The sequence below is a fragment of the Pholcus phalangioides genome, unplaced genomic scaffold (genome assembly GCF_987345545.1).
Source record: "Pholcus phalangioides strain wild (caught in Gottingen) unplaced genomic scaffold, Ppha-v1.0 ptg000011l_1, whole genome shotgun sequence".
In the NCBI taxonomy this organism is placed as follows: domain Eukaryota; kingdom Metazoa; phylum Arthropoda; class Arachnida; order Araneae; family Pholcidae; genus Pholcus; species Pholcus phalangioides.
Window position 1 is genome coordinate 55,561,589 of NW_028301604.1, and position 21,419 is coordinate 55,583,007.

The following is a 21,419-nucleotide window of genomic DNA, read 5'->3' on the forward strand; positions in this document are numbered from 1 at the left end:
GTCGGTATCAGCTAACATCATCGCCCTGACAGAACCGGCGATTGGCTGCCCTAGTATTTCTAGGTCATGCTTAAGTTGAAAATATCGGAGCAGTGACGTCACGCACCAGATTCGAGACCCATTGAGCCAAGATAACAAGAGCAACTTCAAAGGGATGAGACAGCCCTTACTATATAGCCCTATCCGCAATATCTTCCATTTCACTGGTGGGTGATGCGCGTGACGAGCGATAGTTTGGCTCTTGTCGGCTCTGTATTGGGAAGACAGTGCATTCCTAATAGAAATCGTAAGAAACATGGTGTCAGAAAAATATGGTTCAAAAAGTAGCTGCAGAAAAAGGAGCATTCTTCTCCACATAAATTTGCTTTCAGAATTGAAGGCTGTGCATGGCGACTGGCACAATTACTTGCGAAGCAACTAATTTAAACCTGCTAGCACGGCTTGCACCAGCCATTAAAAACAAGCCCGAGAGGGGCAATGGTAAGGTGCTCGTCTTCCACTATGAAGGGTATCGTCAAGGTCCGTGGGTTCGAATCCAGCCAGCAGGACATCAGAAAAAGTTTTTTACCTATCGAGCCTGAGGCGACCACCGATAGATGGTGCTTTGATTTCCCACCCAACTCCACTAGTTGGAAATTGCCATATGGCGATTTGTGACTGGAGTTGGTGTGCGGTAAAGTAGTCATTAAAAACAAGATATTGTCTTGCAAATGGTTATTTTATCTCACGAGAGGCTTACGGTGACATTAAGATATCTGCATGATCCCCACATAATTAGAGCAAAACCCCTAGGTTACTACTTACTTTACCACACACCAACTCCGGTCATATACCAATGAAAGCCCTAAGATCTCTTACATGCGAATACTATCGATTATTTCTCTAATCCTCTCGACAAAATACCACAAAGATTCTCAATAGGTTTGAGATCGAGGCTACATACTAGCTCAGTGAAAACTTCACTACTTTGCACATTAAATTAGGTTTTTGCACGACCTGCTTACTACTACGACCTGTCTGCATTATATTGCCTCCCACTGGAGACCGTCTAGAAGTTCGCCAGACAGTAATAGATCATCCTCTTATGTCTGTATATAATGCTGAGCATTTTGGCGACCTTTAAGAAAGAGTATTGATACGTGCCCATTGCAGCAGAGTGCAGCCGAAACCATCAGTGAACCACCACTTTGTCTGTGACTAAAATTAATCCGTGATTCTTTACTCAAATTGTGCAAATAATGCCCTCATCCATCTGGATGATTGATCTTGAAGTCCAAACTCTACTTCTTCTCATCGTTGAAAATTATTGAATACAATTTCGGTCCATATGACATACACTTGCAAGCTCACTGTTATCTTTGTGTTTGGTGCTCGGGTTTCGAAGCTGATTTTTCAACAAAAAAAAATTGAAATGCTGTTGTACCTGTTTCTCGTATACGTATATGAATCGCATCCATTGACACTGATAGTTCAGACGCGAGTTTCTAATTTGCGGAGAAGTCATCCTTTGTGTAGATGCCAGTGTTTAGATTCTTCTGTCATCTCTTTTATATCTGTAATGCATGGCCTTTCCGATCGGTGTTTCTATATATATATACCATCAACAATTAATACTTAATACAGATAGACATTTTGGAACGTTGTAAGAGAGCTGCAATTTCCAAAAAAGTCTTAGCTTCAGGTTTCAAAAATTCCATATTCTATTTACTTCTTCTTTGTTGCTTGCAGCGTTTCAAATGACTCATATTATCGCGTGGATAACATAAATACTGAACAGTGTGACGTTATTTGAGGCAAATTTGCATATTTCGACGACCAAACGTGAAAATTCTTTATTGTGTCTAAACTTTGCGATCACGAAATTCACTTTTTCCACAAAAATTATTTTCATTACGAATCACAGCACTTTTTTGATATTCAAATATTCGAAAAATCTTTCCAGAGAAAAAGAGAAGTATCTATTAATCCTTGTTATTCAATTATTTGACTTTTTAAATTTAAGAGTGAATTTCATAAACGTCTATACTTTTGCGGTGCACTGTACATGTATAGTGTGGTTGATTGTAGTGAGTGGATGAACAAAGAGTACGAACATTCAATTTGCTTTAGTATTTAAACTATTAGGGTGAATAAATTCGACTGTGGTCGAACATGAGTAAATTCGACAGTGTGAGTGTTCGACTGAGGTCGAACGATGCATTCCTGACCTATGAAAAAGTTTCTTCAAAGATGAAGGAAAAAGAGCCTATTGAAGCTAACTTTATCGTAAAGACATAAAAAGATTTTTGTGGTGCTTCCTCGCACAGTCTCTTGCCATACATCTAGATTTATGACGAAGGCGTAGTATATTCTATATGACTTTATGACTTATTTATGAATCATGGAAAATAACCGCTCTTATACAAAGAATAGCGAGAGAGGCAGGAAAGTGCACTAGCTGCGATTTCTCCTCAGCTGCGACGGTCTTCAGATAGCTAGCTGCTCAACCTTTATGGCTTGCCCTGGAGAAACGGACACGGACGACGTTTTTCCTCTATGTTGTCCTTCTTACACCCACGTACGTATCTGGCCGGGACAACGAACAATGACTGCCGTATAAATTATACATGAGCCTCAACACAGAGACTTCTGCTTGCCTCAAGAGGCCAATGCGTTGAACCAGAGCATTCCTTTACTACTTCGGGTTGGTATCGTCAGGAGCATTGCTTTTTGAGTAGAAAACATTCACAAATATAGCACATTCTGTTCTGTAAATTCTTGTCGAATGTTTTTAGTTTTAAAGTGCAACTTTTTCTTTTTGTTGTTAACAGTGACGACTAAGAAAACGAAATGGTTCTAGACGGGCTAGCTGTTGTCAGTGGAGATGTTTGAGTTTTGAGACAAAGATGTAGATATGCCTTAATCGAATAGAATAAATCCCGAAGAATATATTTTTTATTCTTTTTGTGATATGAATAATGTATATACGTGTGTTTGTGATGTTTTGGTGAGTTCTCGGAAGGAGTAAAAATTATACGGTTGATTCGTAAATTAAAATAAAATATGAAAAAAGTATAAGCAAAAAGAGCAAAATTGAGTCTCATTAATAAATCACCCTCATAAATGTAAAAATTAATTTTTTTTACTTTCCCCTCAATGAAAAAAAAGATAAAATTTGCGCTTCCATTTTTCCGACAGAAATTCGTCACGTTAAATTTTAATAAACAAAATTCGTTGCGCTATCGATTATTGAAATTTTTCATTTTTGTCACTTTGTACGACTACCTCCATATTATAGTATTTGTTACGTAGTTATTTGCTACGCAAATAATTCTCGGCTACAAATTACTACAAGCTGTTCTGCGCTATTGATGTTCTGTATTACAGGTAATTTAGTACTTACATATGTCTAATAAACATTTTTACTGTTGCGTAAGTATAAAATATTTATTGGAAAAATAATGGAAAATTGTACTTTGCTCTTAACTACGGTCCAACCATTTTTATGTACCACATGCTGTTACACGCAGCTTCACTCGCTGGATTTAGTAATCTGAAAATTACTAGTCGATGATTCTTCCCATGTAACACATTTGAACTCCTCATAACCCCCTTGGGGGATGATTTTTCAGAAATCCCGTCTTAGTGGGTATTTACATTATGAAATGGTGGTATTACGTATAGTGGGTATTTTTAAATAAAAAAATTCATATTTATGGCTTCAGCGATTTCGGCTCAGAACCCTTGAACCCTCTCTTAGGGGGTTGAATTTTGGCTTCAACTGTTTCGGCTCGGCTGATTTCTCCATACGACTCCCTCTCCCACTATTGAACCCCCCCCCCCCCATGACCCTCATTAGCGGTTGAATTTCGGAAAACCCCTTCATAGTTAGTCTTTACATCATGAAACGAAACTTTTGACCAAATTTCATGATGATGGCTTCAATGGTTTTGGCTCTGTGTGAGTTCTCTATGAACCACCCTTTTTGACCCCCCATAGGGGGTCGAATTTAGAGAAACCCTTTCTTCATTTTCTTCTAGCAAAGAGGATAAAGATGAATATATGATATAGTTATAGTACATTCTCTCAGCTTTGGCTCGTAAGCAATTTATAACACAAAATATTTGATGGACTAGTTTGGACACAACTGTGGTCCAAAATTTAATTTTTTAAAAATCCATATTTGAGCTGCATAAGGAATAAAAAAAGTGTTTAATATTAATGCTTGATCTTTCTACAGGCAATATCAGCAAAAAAAAATTTTTTTTTGAATAGCTTAAATACAGAAGTTATGATGATGATTAATCTGGAAAATTTTGTTATTTCGGACCATAGTTGTGTGAAATTACGGTACACAGAATTAATTTCTTAAGAAAAAAGTGAAAAAATTGACATTTTTATTAATCGAAAAAAAACCGTATGAAATTTTTAATTAAATATTTTTCCCAATATTGTCTTTTACAGAAGTAATATTTTTATAGATGGATTCTTCCCCTATGTTTTCTCTGGTCATTGTTAACTTTCTACTTTGATTTTTGAATCAACCATAGAATTTAATAAACTTAATTTTAAAAACACTTCGTCAAACATTCAGTATAGGCTGTTTGGTACAATTTCCCTTGCATCACGGGGTAAGAAAGTTTTTTTATAGGAAATTAATGTATGTTATATATGAAACAAAATTTAAAATGTCCAATGCAAGAAAATCCAAAAATGAGTCAATGGAATACTGAAAGGGGTAGGCTATCTAGTGGAAGGTTCTATGGAAGACAAGAATTTTACTCAGTCCAAATGCATGGCCAAGCAGAATTTTATTGATTTTTCAAGGAGTAAAAAGTACTGTTTTTGCAAAAAATCGCAACTGCTTATAAAGAGAATTTATTTCCGATAATTCACCAAAGTATATATTTATATATTTTTGGCATTTTCCTCTTTCATAATTTCGATTTTTTCATCGCTATATTGTGTGCATGTGAATTGATTTAGCAAAAACTTACCCATTCAGTTTTATAAGAACACTATATTTACTATACGTCTATAAGCCACTATAAGAGACTTGCTGCAAAAGTACATTTGATGAGATGAATTTATTCATATAGCATATCAATATATGCAGTATTCTTTTTATACGTACTTCTTTGAGAAATATTTTCTTGATTAAAGTGCCGTTTCCTATGTTGGCTTTACCAAGTTACAGGGATTACGCGTTCGCTTGAACGTGTATTTGAATAAAATCAATGCATGTCTATTCGTTTATATGACTACTGTCTGCTTTCTGTTTTTTACTCTCTAGCTTACCATTCTCAAGAGAGTTAAGAAAAATCAAATGTGAGTCAGGGCTGTAAAATGAGACAGAAAAAGGCAATTGGAGAGTGGATTAGATATATATGATATTCTACATAAATTTTAATTTCAATTTTTTTAAAAATCATTTTTACCCACAGAATTTTAGTCAGTCCAAATGCATGAGTTCACAAAGTCTCCTTCAAAATTCTATGCTTTCACTGAGGATCATAAACTATACATTCACTATACAAACTACATATTTTTTGCTCAGTTTGGAATCCAATATTCTTTTCTATGTGAACCTTGAACAAACACTTCATTCTTTTGATTGTTTAATTCCACTTTATTTTTTGTCTTTATTCTTTCCACTAATGTAACAAAAAAACTTTTTCTTTGCCCTTTGGTAAATATTGTTATTTGTGTATTTGCTTGGCATGAATAAGCATGTTGGTTGTGGGGCGAGGGAATTTATATTTGTGAATTGGTCATTTACTATTAAATGACTGGGGGACAAGAATATTGAAAATGACAAATAAAAACTTTTCGTGCTGATAATGATTTTAAAACCGCAAATAACTTTTAGAATATAAGTCACGTATCTTAACGCTTAACAAAAAATAAAATTTGAGTTAAAACAAAAGTTTAAATATTCCCATCTTTATTCCTACATATACTTCGTATTAACGTTTTTAGCTCCCAAAAGTAATTGCCACGATATTGTTGATGTTTTCTACTTTATATAGATGCCCTAGGTCGAGAATTCTTTGTTGAAAGTGATCTTTCGGGTAACCACCCACATGCTTTCTTTGAATTTTTCGAGATGAGCGTGGAGGATATGATGTGCCATTAGGTGAAACACTGAATATATATATTTTTTAAATAGATTTTTATGTTTTCCACAAGCTCGAAGTGGTTTTTGGTCTAGTGGTTACCTAAGAACCCAATTGCAATTTTGGGTCTACTAACGTCACTCGTTCAATTGTATTATCTAACCCAAAAGATAATTCATTTCTACCTAAGAACCTGTTAAGCATACGAACATATACGGTATATCCCAAGTTTCTTTATCGGCCTTTGAAATTTTTGGGAAGTTCTTTGTATTCCACATTCTTTACTATAATTACAGTCCATATGACACATCGCATCTTTTACGCTCATCTCGAAAAGTTCAAAGAAAAAATGGGCGTTTACCCAAAAGAGCAATTTTACCAAAGAATTCTCACATTACAGCATCTATATATGGGACAACATCGAATATATCATGGCAATCACTTTCGGGGGTTAAAAACGGGATCATAACTACAAGGGAAGATCTGGTGTACATGGTAATAAAGATGGAGTAAAAGTCCCATTATATAAAAAAAAGTCCCATGGTAATAAAAGTCCCATTATTTTTTAAATACTTAAAACTTCTGTTTTAACTCAAATTTTATTTTCTGTTAAACGTCTAGATACGTGACTTATATTCTAGAAGTTATTTAGTTTTAAAATTATTATCAGTGTGAAAAGCTCTTTTTTTTTTTGGTCATTTTCAATACTCCAGTCACCGAAACAGCCAATGGTAAATGGCAAATTCACAAATATCGATCCCCTCACTACAAAAAAACGATAGTGTAAACTGTAAAGCATGAAATCGCTGTAGTCAGTCTTTTGTGGTCGTAAACCATTGGGAAATGTGGTCTGCTAACCAAGGACAAAAAATCGTGTTACATAGTGTTATGAGTGTAATAGAAATCAAGTAAACGAAAAATTTTATTGTTCAAAAAATATTCCTCTTGAATGCAGTAAGAGTTTGATTATAATAAGATATTGGAATTTAAAAGTGAAAAAAATGTCCACCTGTTATAATATTGTGATTTTCTCATTTAAAAAAGGTATCCACATTTGTCGGTTTTCGTAATACCATTTACTTAGACTGCCTTCACTTTCTGGAATTTCATAGAAAAGAAAATTTGAAATTTGTTTTGGCATACTATATTTGGCGGAGTCGGATATCATGTTTCGGAAAGTGAAGGAACAGATGGCAAGCACGCTGCAGCCCTTAGGTAAGATCTCATCTGGTTTCTCAAGATTCGTGACTTTTCGAGTTTCGCTTTCCAGAAAGGGGAAAAAAATTCGATAACAATTTTTATTTATTTACTTTTTTTTCAGTTTCAACTTGGATGTGACAGAATGAGGCCCTAGGCTTTGCTTGAACTTGGTTTTTCTTACCCTTTTTGCTCTGACGCTCTCTGGTCTCCATACCAAGCATTCTTTTTATTTTTGGTTCAATAAGGTATCATCCATAATTCAGGAGCTTCGAGAGGGCAGGGGCTGTTAAAGGGACAGATGGTGCCGTCATAAAAGACGCTACTTCAAAATTAAAGATGGAACGAATTTTACTGAAATTTTCCTTTTTTTTAATATAACTGAAGGAAAAACCATTTCCTATTTTCAAGGAATAAGAAAAAAATTATGCTACACTGTATTATTTTTGTGATGAGTTTCAACTTTTAAAATTTTCATAAATCAAATAAATCGAATTAGTAACTTGGAGCATCACTGGGTTTCTTCGGGTGACGTCTATAATATGAATGAATAATATCAGCCAAATAAATTATTAATATGTGAATCACTGCTGAAATCTACGAACTCAAATGTAGTTATCGTATAAATAAAATAAACATAACTTAGATATATCTAAAATGTGGAAAATATTCGCAAATTTTTGATATATCTACGTCGTTTTTCCTCAAACATTTGATCATTTTTGTCGAATCACGGTCATTTTCTGCCCACGAGAACTAATTAGACTGGGACGTACATTTTGTTGCCGATTCCGAACCAAACGGCAGCGTTTGACATTTTGCCTTTTAGTTATACTCCCAGAGGCGTTGGTGCACTAACCCCTCTGTGTTAGATTCCCTGCGGTAGCAATCTTTTTCTGTGGTCATGTTATCACCGTTTTTGTTATACCTCCGCGTCAGGAAAGTGTCTGACAAGGACGAATCGGGTATCGAACTCGTGACACCTCTAAACATCCTTTGGTACTTTACGCGAATATCTTATCGACCTGGGCTACCGCGCCCTCTCAAATTTATTCCTTCATCAAAAAAGTAATCTCCTTCCGTTGATGAAATGAAAACATATAATATTTGAATAAAATCAGGGTCTGAAAGGCTTGACGAGTGATACATCAAAATAATAAAAACCGAATATTTCTCCTTTGATACACAGTATTTTGCTTATTCTGTATTACAGTATTTATAATACTTTTCCCATAAGCGAGAAGTTCCACGTTAATATAACATTGAAATTTTGTTTAATTGATGTCATAACTGACGTAAATATTTGTTCCATATAATTAAAGGTAAATTATTTACGAGCATAATTATTGGAGTGTATCGTAATGAATAAGTAATATCTTTTTTCAAAAACATATGCAAATTAACACTCTGAATGTGATTATCGTAGACCTTAGATCTAAAAGACAAGGGTTTTCTATCTTAATCTATAAATCATATCTTCTGTGCTATTGTAAACGATCATCTGTTTGATAGGGAATAACCAAATTGGCAAGTTTTTAATGCTCGTTACACAGGAACAACCTGTTAAAAAACAGAAACTTATTTATTTTTCTTGGCATTAACTGCTCAGCATCGAAGTTTCGGAAATTCTACCATCCGTTAAAAAATCTGATCTAGCTTCATGAGAACTTTCACTTTCATTCTGATGAATTTAGCTATAAAAATCTGCAAAGAAAATTCAGTGACTAGTTGAATAATGACTCTTAAACGATCTCTGTCTCATTCAGTATTTTTTTTCGCCTTGTATGTACTTTTTTTGCCTTTCACCTGCCAGATTTGAAAATTCTAACTCTCCCGAGTTTCCAGTCATAACTCTTTTTCGTTTCGAAGATTTGACAAAAAGGATTTCATTTTTTCCATCTATTGCAGCTCAGATATGTTTTCCAAAAGTGATCCCCTTTTTCTTTCTTCGAATTCAGGCAATGCTTCTATTACGATAAATTTTTCTTATAACTTCTTTTCCGTCTCGTACGAATGCGTATTTTAACATTTTTCTCCTGTTCGTGGAACATGATGTGTTCTTCTCATTTTGTTTTATTGACGAAAAATAATTTGCAAATTTTATGAAATAAATTGAATATATCATTGTGTTATGATGTAATCAGTAAATCTGGCCAAATTTTAATTTTTGAAATATTAATTTAATCGTATTTCTCGGATATTATTTTGATGTGTACGTGATTAAATCCTGATATTTCACTAGTATTGTTGAGTCGATGCGCACTGCGTTGGATAAAATAAATGTTTACAGATGCGTATAAATGTAGAAAGGTAAGACGAATAATTCTTTTCTTGCAACAAACTAAATTGAATATTTTCATGAATACATGTATAGTAGATTTGATGATACATATTTCATTTCATTTTGATGATACACGTTTCATTTCTACGAAAAATAGGCACGAAATGAGTTGAGCTCGAATTCTTTTAAACTTGCGGGTGAGCACAATTTATTAAAATTCTGTTGAAAAAAGGTGAATTTTAGACATATCTCTTATTAGAAGAAGAGTTTTTGTGCTAATAACTACAAAATCTAGTTGACTTTAATCATTTTGTGTTAACCTTTCAAACGTACATGAAGGAAGAACAAAAACTGCTTTTCATATTAGTATTCATCTAAGGGTACCAGGTAAAGCGGAATAAGTTGGAAGTTTGCGCTATTCATTATGTTCTATAAAAACTTATTAAACATAGAATAATAAGGATTGGTTTCCTTTTTTTCTTCAATAACTTTATCATTGATTAAATTTTTTTTTCATATCCGATTTTTGATAGTTACTGAGAGTAAATAGAAGTTACAATAAAAGTTATTTAATATGACTTTTTGTGTCTTTTTTCTTGCTTATATGTATGCCAGGATGGTATGTCAGATTAAAAAAATATGAGATCTAGAATGTGATTAAAGAAATACAGGTTCATATTTGCGTAACTAATTCCCAAAAGCGAAAATAATATAAATTATTCGAGCAAACAATCCAAGAGAAACTGCATTTTTTGGGTCAATCTTAATTCATATACACTTTCACTTTCAGGCTCAATATATTAAGAATTTGCGTGTCGAGTTTTTTAATGCTTACATTTTTATTAACAGAAATTATTTTTACGTGATAGCGCAATTTTTTAATATGCATTTCTAATGTGCAGTGTCACTACCTGTTAAATATTTACAGTGTGGTAACTATCGACCGCCCAATAATTACTCCTTGTGGAAAACTAATATGGAAAAGTGTTTTCAGTTTTTTAGTTTGACCTATAACTTAATGAGTTATAACGCTTTAAAAATTGATGACGTCACTTCAAAATCCTGCCAAATTGACCGAACGTACACCAAACGTATAACTTGGCGTTTTTTAAATTGAGAGATCAATGATATTATATATATATATATATATATAACTCTAAAAAATCGCGAGGAAGTTTTTTCCCCTCTTGTTGTGTGTATGTGCACTTTTTAAATGTTTACGCGGTTGTTAATTAGCGATTTTCTAAGATTGCGCGCGCAGTGTTTGAATTCGTGAGATTAAAAAAAAAACTACTGCTACCTCCGAAATTCTGAAATTTTGCAGAAATGTTTACTCGCCGTGTGTTAGTAAAACGAACCTCACATTTTTAGAAATTAACCGATGTAAAGTATTTTTTGTTAAAAAAATGTTGAATTCATATTTTTGAAATTTATATATTTTTTCAGGCTTTAAAATTCATAAAATTCTAACAAATGATCAGATATCAAAAAAAGTTCGAATTTCATATTACTAACGCATTTCGTATAAATACTCCTACAAAATTTCAGAATTTTCGGTGCAGCAGGTTTTTTTTTAATATTACGTATGAGCTCAAAAACTGCAATTGAGAAAATCGCGTCCAAAGTTTATTTTCTTGTGTGTTCATGTTTTTACATTATATTCATAATATTTTTTGAAAAAACAAATTATCCCCATTGACAGGAAATTTTTTGCATTCGATTTGCACAATTGAATGAGATATTTTTTAAAGTCATGTTTTTGAAAAATCGACTTCAGCTTCCGTGACACTCCTTGAATGAATGAAGTATCGCTAACAATTTTGAGATGAGAATGGTTTATTTTTTTTTTATTTTCCAGTTCTAATTCAGAAGTTTTGGAAAATTTACACAGCTTTAGATTGTAATTCTGCAACACTATGAACGTCATTAACGCAATAAGAAATAAGCATGTTAAATGAAATTGATCACAGTTACAAATGTAGTCTCACGATGTAGTCTCGCAATTACAGTTTAAAATTTTTACGGCATCTAATTTATGTTACGAATGTGCGTGTGAAACAGTAGGCCCTACAAAAAAAAAACCATATTTATAAGAAGAAACAGTTGAGATGGCTTTCGTTTTGAAAATTGAGAGGTGGGGAGGGGGGGCATGATTTTTATTTAAAAAAGTAAGAAACAAATATAAGAGCATCTCGAAGGGGTGGCAAAATTAGTAGTGCCTAGGGTGCCGACAGCCTGAAGTAGATCTTTCTTAACGGAGGCCCGCGCAATCACCCCCTTATTAATAAGATGCCCAGAATATAACTTCATCTGAAAATATGACCAAGTCCTGCGCGAATCATGCAGGCTATAATAAATTCCAAAATGGTATCAAAGTCTTTTTCTTGTAAAAAGGTAAAATAAATTTATTCACATTTCAGTGCGATAAAGATCGATTGCAGTCACAAGAAAATTAAAAGTCTTCATTGTAACAAAAAGAATTTGGTATGAAAATGTGACTCTCTGTATCTCTCTCTCTCGATGAATAATCAATAGAAAAAATAAAAAAAAATAATCCGAAAAATCACTAATTATATTTAATATGCCAATTAATAAAATAACTACTTTTATTACAAGGCTCTGACTGAATCGTTGTTAACACTTTACTGTTCCCACCAGTCACCTTCGTCAAGCTACCAATTTTACATCATTCATTGAAGCTTTTTATGCGTAAGAGTTTCCATGAAATTTTGAAATAACTTAAAAAAAAATCTTGCCCTGTTTTATGACCAACATGTGATCTAATTCGAAAGACAGGGAAGAAAGAAACGATCGCGCATTAAACACTACGCAGTGTATGCATCTCTCTTCCAAAGTTTTCACTGAACAGTGAAGGAGAGAAAATTACTGCATTTTAACAAAAAAGTATTTATTTGATTAAAAAAATTTTCAAATAGATTTCATTTACCTAACACACGCCAATATAGTTAACGAAGTAATACGTAATTACACGTATAAGCTACACGTAATAACAAGGTTATAATATCATACTATAACATGGCAAAAAATATCAAGATCGTCATTGTGTATTTTTTATCTATATCTGAACGTCAGAAAAATACAGAAATAATGATTTAGACAATGTTTTTCAACAAAATAATCTATTTATCAATTTCATTACCTGACTTATATTTTGGTTCTCACCAAAATATATTTTAATTAAAAACTTATCTAAGGAATTTTCCCAAAACTCCTGTTTTGTTTGTTCTTTAAGAAACGAGATTTCAGATACAATCACACTGAAAGGGGAAATCAAGTTTTTGATACTGACACACAAATTACTGTCCCACTTTTCATTGATTCACAAATTTTTCACTCCACTGTGAAATATCTGCTCTATAGAAATCATCTGCGTTCGTCTCTTCAAAACAGTCTCAAGATAATTACACATACTAAAACAATGATGAAAAACAATGTGAATTTAATTTTGAGGCAAGTGTGAAGCATCACAAATTTTTTTGGTAATAAAACTTTTTATTCATAACGTGAACTCGAATTTTGTTACATAACTCGATCTCTATAGCTATAAAAACTTTCATGAGCTGAAACTTTTTGGCGGGACTGTAATTAGATGAACGGGAATTCATGAATGCTGAAAATGATCTTTGAAAAATAGTAACATGGAATCGCATCCGTGCGCGAAACCGCACACACGATTTTTAATATTCCATAGTCCTTTGGTGAATGGAACGTCACAATTTTGAAGAAATGTATAGGTATGCAGCCATGGCAAAGTAAAATAGAAGACGGTAGATGGAGGGTGAGAACGAAGCCGTTATTATTTCGGGAAAAGGAAATGAGATAGCGACGTACAAGAGAAAATAAATAAAAATGGAACCGGTCCATTGAGAAAAAGTGAACTATAAAGTTGGGTTATGCACAAGAGAAAAGAGAACAGAATTATTATAAGAGCTTGAAGCGCAAGAACAAAAAAGATGAACGGAGAGTTTTTTTTCCCCATTTTTTTTTCCCGATAGTCTATCTTCCTTTTGCTCTTCTTTTTTAGCATCTTCATCGTTTTCAGCTCATAAAACTGCTTTAGGTGGAAAAGTAAGAGAAAGAAGAATCACGTGAAAATAATTTTCTCAATCATTTCCTCTTATCTTTATGAACCGGTAGTCGTGGGGACGACAGGAGGCAGCTCTTAAGTGCCCAATAAACTCGGTTTTAGCAAATTGGGAAAAAATAGACCTAAAAGAGGATGAAGAAGAGGAAGACGAAAGAGATGCAAGTGCCGGCTCGTCATAAAATTAAAGCGAGGAGCGAAGCGCTACTGAAAAGATGCTTTAAAGAGCACTGGAAAACAAATCCGGAAGCCGCTACGGCTTTTCTAAATATTTGCCCTATGGTTAATCTTTTTAATAGAAGAAATTCTTAGTTTCAAAAATCTTCGGCTTTCAAATTTTGACTGCAAGTAAGATCAGTTTTTCGAATCTTCTCTTAGTTTGATAAGTATAAAAAAGTACTTGATACAAGCGAAGAATGTCATTTTGATTTTTAGTATTTTTTGTTATTTATTCAGTGACGTAATACAAGTCAGGCATCAAAAGGCGTTATATCGATGAAGACGTTATCAAACGAAACAGAAATTCAAACTAATGTATTCGAATGAAGTATTTTTACTTGAGTATGTATATCGTTTTCCGTAAAAATTTGAATTAATAAACAAAATCCTACCTTTCGAAAAAAGAATATATGAGTTGAGCCTAAAAATAGAATTATTCTTTAAAACTTTGAAAATTAAGGTCGATATTTATTTCATTACTATCACATAAGTGGTTTTCTACACAACTCCTACTGATTAGATTTATTGTCGAGCTGCCAATTTCATCTAGTAATGTTAAAACGGTTCTAATCTCTTTTTGCCGATTCAAATAAATCATTAATGCATGAAGTGATCGTCGTGAAGTGCGCGAAAAATAAAATAATAAATAATTAAAATAAATGAAAACTTATGAAAAAAAATAAATTTTATAAAGCTTGACGAAAATTATCTTATGTGCGCATATTTTTGAATTCTGAACTGGCTTCCTGAAACATGCTATCGACTATAATGATGATGCCTCCCAATATTTAAGGTGTGCATAGTTTTATATGTATATAAAATTGATTCATATTGAAAACGAAAGTTATCCTTCGTTCAAATTTTATCTCAGTCCTTTTCAAAATCCACACACCAACCGAAATTCATTAACTTTAATAACTTCATCACGAGGCTGACGTTTACAATTTTTATGACTGCCATGGGAATTTTATGATAATCCAAAACGGCAGTTTCAGCAATCATTCGTGATCTCAGAATAAACAGTTTGTGAATGTTAAATGATTGGGTCGTGAATTTCGGTATGATTGGGTTCGAGTTGTCAATACTCTGATTCATAATAGTTTTAAATTTTACAGTTTGCAGAGGGGGAGGGGCTTTTCCCCTGTGATGCCTTCGGCGTCCAATCCCCTTCCTTCCACCTCCTCCAATGAACCTTACTACTCGTCACATCTTCTTTAATTCGTCAAGCAAAATATTCCTCAGGCACTGCGAATGCCTGCAAAATAGTCATTCAATTGCCAGTTTCTCACTTTGATTTCCATAAGCAATGTCCCGCCATCATATACAGCACAATATACGGTGCACCACAATAATGCAATGCCCCACAATATATACGTGATGCACTATGATAGGCAATACAGCGTAAAAATAATGACCTCTATATGCGGTGCAACACAATAAGCAATACAGCATAATACGCAATGCATCGCACCACTATCTGCAACATATCACTATAAGCAATGCACCACTATATGCAGTATACAGATAAGCAATGTACAATATACAATAAGCAATGTACAATATACAGATAAGCAATGTACAATATACAATAAGCAATGTACAATATACAATAAGCAATGTACCACTATATGCAGTATATAGATAAGCAATGTACCACTATATGCAGTATACAGATAAGCAATGTACCACTATATGCGGTATACAGATAAGCAATGTACCACTATATGCAGTATACAGATAAGCAATGCACCACTACAAGCAATATAGAAAATGCGCAATGCACCACAACAAGCAATTCAGAACATGCGCAATGCACCACAGTAAGCAATACAGAAAATGCGCGATGCACCACAACAAGCAATACAGAAAATGCGCAATGCACCACCATCGGCAATAAGGCACAATGAGCAATGCATCACTATATGTGGTACATCAAAACACGCAAAGCACCCATCATCGGCAATAAAGCGCAATAATCAATGCATCACAATATGCAGTGCACCACAATGAGAGATAAAGCAGAAAACGCAATTCACCAACACAGCACAATAAGCAATGTACCACTATATACAATGCACCACCATTGGCAAGGAAGGAATGCACCACAATACGCAATACAGCACTATACGTGATGCATCGCAATATGCAAAGTACCATAATATGCAATTCACCAAAATATACCGTACGCACTGCATTACAATAAGCAATACAGCATGTCATGCACTACAATACGTAATGCATATCAATATGCAGTGCACTACAATCAGCAATGCACCACTATTTGCAGTGCACCACTATTTTGCAATGCACCACAATAAGCATTACAGCACAAGGCGCAACGAAAATCAAGAAACCAATGAGATTCTTTCTCTAAATGAAACCTTTCAACTTCCCATGAAGGCATATGTCCATTGCCCTGCCCTGGGTACCCAGGCCCTGTGTGTTGGGATCACTGGTGATATATACATATACATACCTCTCGGTACATACACAAAACTTGCTCCCGATGTGTCAAATGGTTTACGATATATTCAGGAGTTGAATGAAAACTTGACACAAAAACGTAACCAACTTCTGTAACATAAAATCGTCACTAATTTCCGTTACATAGAAACGGGCCCTTTTCGAGTTTGTGATTTTATATTATAGAGTAGATTTTGCAAAAAATATCACGCAGTTTTTCCTTAAGCAAATAATGCTTATTTTTAAAAATTTATTTTGAGACTTCAATATATGATTATCTTTTCCTGATGAAAAAAGATAAAAATTAGAATACAGAATAAAGTATGAAAACTACACATGGGTAAAAAGTAACAGATTTATAAGGTTTAAGAATTTGTAAGGAAAAACCCCAATCAACAGAAACAGTGTGAATTTTAGTTTTTGTAAAAGAATATAGACAGTGAAATTTGAGAAAAACTGTGCTGTATACTATATACATATGTACCTTGAAGTATCCGACTACGTTGAAAATGTCATTTTCGAAGAATATATCGATTTTAATTTTAATTTTATTTTTATGAAGGCCCTATTCTTTGTGATTCCAAAACAGGCCCTGTTTTGTTTATATGACGCTTGCAACCGAAGTTGTCTCCTTTAGTGTTGCGTTTGTACATACAAGTAATCCGTGAATAAAACTTTAAACGTGTTTTACGAAGAATGATGTTTTTTTGACATTTTACTTGAGTTTGTGATATGATTTTTAAAAATCTGTTCATAGTGTATCATTGCGAAATTTTAATATAATATTTTGCTATATATTGTTGCGGTTATGAACTGAAATCTAAAGTCTATCACATATATTTTTTGAGTTAGTGTTTGAATGTAAGGATTTTGTAGGATGAAATTTCAAAAACTTCACACGTACTGTAACATTAACGTATTTGGTGGTAACGTGTAACTTATGAGCATATCTTGCAATCCTTTAAAATTTGGTTCATACACTGCAACATAAAACGTATATTTCGTTCATACTGCAACACACAAACACATCACTAGTTAAAGGTACTATGAACATCACAAAATATTTCATTTAAAAAAATTTTGCAGTCATGTTTTGAATATTACTAGAATTTCGCCTAAATTTTTACATAAAAAATGACTTTTTCATACAAAATGATATATTTAGATTAAAATTTGATACTGTTTTCCCCATTTCGGGACACTTTCTATCAAAAAATGCTATTAAAGTTCACTCCAATACCATTTTATAGAAAAGTGCTCTCGAACGTAGTCGGATAACCTTAAGTATCTCCCATCAGATCTTCATATTTTTATTGGTAATACAGTACTATATTTTTCCTCCCAAATTTTTTTTTTGTGTTACAATCATTTCGCATTAAATATTTCACTTCTCAGCACGAGCAAATAAAGCAGCACTTCATTCCAACTTCATTCGTATTTGGTCAGAAACTGTGAATATGCCATCTCTATGTTTTCTAAATGTCGCCATATGCCACACCTTCTCTCTAACACATATTGCACGAAAACACACATATAGACGTATTTACTGTATATATATCCGATAAAAAAAACTACTTCATTCCTGGAAAAACATTTTATTTCATTAGATTCTTGGGAAAACACGATCTTGATAACTCAGAGACCTAAAATGACTCTTTTTTTTGGACGTTGAGGGACTAACAAATAAGGTCAAGGACCACTAGCTTCTTAGACGAATCACTAAGTACCGTGTTTTTCTTTATTTTATTGCTATAGTGTCTAAGAGACGCTCTCCTTGAGGACACTTCCGAACCAAGTCATGGTGGCAAAGCTCATGAGACCCGGAACACGAAGTTGAAAAAAAACAAAACAAAAAAAAAATAAGATCAATGAAAAGGGGGGGGGGAAAGGGAAATAGAGAATGATAAAAAAAATTGACCGAGTTTTTTATTACCTTTTTTTTTTGCTTTGGTAGGATTACGTTGAAGTGAGGCGAGCATTCGGATCGAGTTTGTGGACGAATACCTCAAGACGAAAATCCACCAGAGACTTTCCGTTGATTAGTGGCTCACAATTTTATTTATGTAGCAGTAGTAACACCAAGGGTTTGGGCAAGTATACACACTTTTTTTAACTTTATCATAACTTCGATCATTAATTTTATTTAGTTGTATTAAAGATGTGTGTGTGATACGTAATACGAGAGAACGCACATTTATCATAAATTAAGTACATGTGTAACAACTGTGTGATGGGAAATTAACTAAATAAATGACAAATATACGGATTTGTTGATTCGATTCTTTTATCTTTTGTTTTTCATCTCTCGGTTTCAATGTGTTATTTCAAGTCGAATTGTAAATATCTCGCTCATCAGAAATCTTCTATTCAATGCAATAGAACTCTGTAACAACCGATAATAATGGTGAATTTTCCCAAAAGAACTTGTCTATAAATAATTATTATAAATATATTAAATTGTATTTGTCTATAAATCATAGTTTCCCAGCTTTTTTTGTCCCATCGCCCCCTTCTTCAGAAACTTTTTTCCCGTCGCCCCAACGCAATCTAACCCATAGGATCCTATGTTAAACCCGTAGCTTCTACCTCCCCTCTGGAACATTCCATCGCCCCCACTGTTCGGAATCACTGGTCTAAATCAAGGTCTATTCCGAAATTATTTATTTCATTTATTCCATTTATTCCGAAATTATTTATTTCATTTATTCCATTTATTCCGAAATTATTTATTTCATTTATTCCATTTATTCCGAAATTATTTATTTCATTTATTCCATTTATTCCGAAATTATTTATTTCATTTATTCCATTTATTCCGAAATTATTTATTTCATTTATTCCATTTATTTCCGAAATTATTTATTTCATTTATTCCATTTATTCCGAAATTAAATTTTTTTTTAAATACTTTAATTCTAAAAATTATTTCATTCATTAGTTCTAAAATGTTTTCATTCATTCCTAAATGATTTCTTTCATTAATTTTAGAATTAATCATCTTTCAATTTTTTCAACCGTTTCCTGAAAACCACCGGCGGGACACGACAAAAAGGCTCCGAGGGCCAAATTTGATCTGTGGGCCATGCGTTAAAGACCTCTAGTCTAAATCAATACTTTCATTAGAGATTCTTCTGAGATGTTTAACAAAAATTTAGGGAAAAATTCATTTTTTTAGATATTCTGGCTGCAGTGTTAAAAAATTGTTGTGACCCACGCACTATCGATTATTACCTCCCAACATTTTCTGAACTCATTGAAAGAAAATGAAATAAAAGGCTCTCAAGAGTCATCGATGGAAACATTAGGCAATTTTGTATTAACGTACAGTGCGTATAATTTGTTATCACCTGCATAAATGAGCTCATAAAGAATATTTTGAATTGATTGTATCGATAAAATTCATGTAATATACTTTATCATTCTCAATAAAGTGGACAAGAATTTTTTGGTATCATACCATTCAACAAACTTCTATAACAGGTCAGGTTTTTTTCCCTTGCGTCCGGCGTATGATGGAAACAACAATTGACTATCAAACTAGTTTATCCACACGCTTCAAAATACAGATACACTCAATTTCAATTGCACCCCTCGGGAAAAATTGCACCATGAGAGTAATGAACTGATATGCATATACAGGGTGTTAAGTAAAGTATGTTGGTTGCATTTTACTGGCCAACCGTTGATTCTGAATGCATACGTTGAATTGGAAAAAAGTGTCCAAATAACGTGCAGAGATCTCAGATACGTCATTCATATTGTAACCGATTGCATAGTTATTAAAATAAAATAAAAAATATATTTTTATAGGGACACCCAGTGCTAAAAAACCCAATTAAAAAAGTTGTTGCCCTGTTTTCCTTGAGGTCAACAAAAAAAGAGAGTTCCACGTTTCTTAATACAATATTTGTTGATATATTTGAACTCAAAATCGAAACCAATTTTTCTCCCATTTTCGGACTCAAATATCGCAACGAATATTGCACTTAGAAACGTGGGAATTTTTTTGTTGGGCTCAAGAGAGACAGGGCAACAACTGTTTAATAAGGTTTTTGAGGACTGCACGTCAGGATAAAAAGTTATTTTTTTATTTTAATAATTACGCAACCCCCTGCAATAGTAATTACTTATCTGAGGTCTACCCGTTATTCGGATACTTTTCTAATTAGAACCATGTCTCTGCAATCAACGGTTCACCAGTCAAATGCGGCCAAGGGACTTTCCTTACTCTATATAGAAAAATACATACCTCAACTGCTATAAGTCTTAGAAATTATAGCCTCTGTCTTTTCATTTATTTTTCCATGTTTTTCACTGTAACTCTTGTGAGCTCTCTCTCTCTCTGATGAAGTATTTCGTGTTTATATCTTACTCTGGATGGCAACGGAAATAATCACCTTCAACTTTTCCAAAGTGTATGAAATTGTTTCTTTGTACGGGGTCTGTTTTAAATACTTTCACAAAAAAACTTTTCGTTACTGAGTAGATCTGAAGATCTAGAGGGCCACAGCAGTTCTTTTGAGATGATTTTGACACCAAATAAATTCTTTCATCATTGCCATGTGGAAATTCGTGGTATGACAGATCGCACTGTCTTGCTGGATCCAGCAGTCACGTTCACCCTCTGTGAGTGAGACTATGAACATGCACATGAAAGGTATAAAAATATCTTGGTATGACTACATCTAAAATTGAATCGAAAAACCAAGGACCAATTTTTCGTTGTCTTGGCATGGTACATCAAGCGCTCTCATTTCGTAGGTTGTAAAAGCCACTTCACAAAAAAGAGAGGGGGGGTTTTTACCGCTCGATGTTCGATAATTTGGCTACTGAAATATTTATCAATATGAAAGGGTCCTTCATCTGTGATAAATACACAATGTAAAATGGATATTTCCTGGATGTGCAGGGATCGGTTCAACGATATGAAAAATGAAGAAAAAATGTAGCATGGGTTTTTTTTAAATATATAGGGAGTTTTTTTTAAAAAAAAACCGAACGCACTCTTTTCACATAGATAGAATCTGAATTGTTTTAGGCTGATTATGATCACCATCAC

General features: G+C 33.5%; 1 long non-coding RNA gene across 1 annotated transcript in view; it reads left to right on the forward strand.

Annotated features, from left to right (window-relative positions):
* LOC149080593 (uncharacterized) overlaps positions 1 to 21,419 on the forward strand; it is a 57,014-nt gene that overhangs the window by 18,143 nt on the left and 17,452 nt on the right. Inside the window, exon 2 of the long non-coding RNA XR_016193605.1 lies at positions 18,315 to 18,450. This is a non-coding gene — a long non-coding RNA (uncharacterized LOC149080593). The remainder of the gene's footprint in view (positions 1 to 18,314; positions 18,451 to 21,419) is intronic.